General features: G+C 46.2%; 1 non-coding gene across 1 annotated transcript; it reads right to left on the bottom strand.

Moving 5' to 3' along the window:
• Positions 1 to 775: 775 nt before the first annotated feature.
• On the bottom strand, positions 776 to 847 carry TRNAS-ACU (transfer RNA serine (anticodon ACU)). Its single transcript has one exon. It is a non-coding gene; the product is annotated as a tRNA-Ser (tRNA).
• Positions 848 to 2,061: the final 1,214 nt, after the last annotated feature.

The raw sequence follows: 2,061 nt of genomic DNA, 5'->3' as shown, positions 1-2,061 counted from the left end.
AACAATGGGCACTCAGGTGTTCCCATATTATGTCTCATTGTCGAATGCGGAAGCGTTAACACAGTGCACCGGTCTGAAAAAGAAAACTGGTCTTGCCACAATAATCCTTTTCTCAAGAGCACTAAACGTTTTCCCTTAGCCTGCAAAAGCCTGCTACGGAAGTGTTTTGTGTGTATGTGTCTGTGAAGGGGGAGAGTACGGAAGGGGTACTGCGCCACTGCGGTGAATTTGGTCATTAGATTGAGCAGGAGGTTGTTCCGGACGAAATGTACGTAATCGGGCAACAGAGGGCACACTTGACAGGCGCCGCCGCCACAGCCCTAATGGAATCTCGGCAGAAAAATTTTGAAGTAAAAAGAAAGTAAAGACACGGGCGTCTCAGTCCACAATGGCGGCATTTCGTGAAAAGTGTATAAAAAACAACTAATTGAAGCAACGAGTGCTCCTTTTTCTGCTCTTTAAATAAAACGGGTGTTCCCTCTTTCGAAGCAGCTACGAGTGAGTGATTAGTAAAAAGTCAGAACATGAATAATAATAATAATAATAATAATAATAATTGGTTTTTGGGGAAAGGAAATGGCGCAGTATCTGTCTGATATATCGTTGGACACCTGAACCGCGCCGTAAGGGAAGGGATAAAGGAGGAAGTGAAAGAAGAAAGAAGTGCCGTAGTGGAGGGCTCCGGAATAATTTCGACCACCTGGGGATCTTTAACGTGCACTGTCATCGCACAGCAGACGGGCGCCTTAGCGTTTTTCCTCCATAAAGACGCAGCCGCCGCGGTCGGGTTCGAACCCGGGAACTCCGGATCAGTAGCCCAGCGCCCTAACCACTGAGCCACCGCGGCGGGGCTGTCAGAACATGCTACATGCTACACCATGTTTTCAATTGAGTGGTAAATAAAAAAAGGCATAGAAAAATGAAGTTTAAAGACACACTCGAGTCAAGAGGCATCAAGAGCGGATGCCTCGACGACTCGCGTTAGATGGCGGTTGCCGGTGGACTTCCTGAGGTGGCGTGTCGGGCGGTGGCGTCCTCGCCCGGGCTGGGGAGGGAGCAGTTAAAGAGCGCTGCTACCGAACCGCTGGCTGTGGGTTCTTTTTCTATTCTCCGACACGCTGGCCGGGGAAGCGCTTCCCCTAATGTGTTCAGGGCATCCCCGCTATTTCACCCCGCTCGCCATTGAAGTGGCGACTGGCTGCGTCCGTTCCCCCATCCGGATTTTAAGTTCCTTGCGACGCCTCGTCTTCCTGCATGTTTGGATTTGCATTCCCTCTTTCCGCTCTCTCCTTCCACGGTATTCAGAACCGAGAAGTGCTGAGTGAACATAGACGAACTCGAGTACTTGACAGGTGGCTAAATGACGGGTGCGAACAAAAAGAAAAGTACAAGAAAGGTCCTGGAGGATAAGCACGAATTAGACTGAAATGTACAGATCGGTGCATGTGTAGGAACACTTGAACACACTGTCAGCGACGTTTGACCATTAACCATGCAAAAAAAAATAAAGGCTAGCTGCGGGAGGTTGAGGACGGCCAGGGGCTTTATCTCGGTAAATGGTAACAATTCCTGCTTCTGTTTTTTTCTGAATGAATGTGAACAAATGTAAATATGTTTTGCGACCTCCAATAAAAAGGAATGTTGAGAGTGTTTTGTTTAAACTATCATTGTACAACAACTATGTTCACATTATGATTTGAATCAGATTGACATGCACAAAATCCGTGAAGAAAGGTGCAATTTTTGCGGCCTTCATTGTGAACTCAGGTCGAATGATAATTATTTGTGATTTTCATGAAAATTGATTGTTTTATTAAAGTATTGTATTCTGGATTTGAGTCAAAGTTTTGTTCGCAGTTGTGAACGCACGCTGCGAATTATACTGTGACTACTGTTGCCTCCTGTCCCCCAGGCACTTTTCAAGCTGTCAAAAACAACCTTTTCGACTGGGCGCCTTCAAAATCGAGTTGAAAATAAATGAATAGAATGGAATTCAATTAAATTAGGTAGCTGCTGAGTATATCTGATTGTTGCGGCTTTCCCAAGGAAGCATATGAGGTC

The sequence above is a fragment of the Amblyomma americanum genome, chromosome 5, assembly GCF_052857255.1.
Source record: "Amblyomma americanum isolate KBUSLIRL-KWMA chromosome 5, ASM5285725v1, whole genome shotgun sequence".
NCBI lineage: Eukaryota > Metazoa > Arthropoda > Arachnida > Ixodida > Ixodidae > Amblyomma > Amblyomma americanum.
This window is presented reverse-complemented; position numbering and strand designations above follow the sequence as displayed.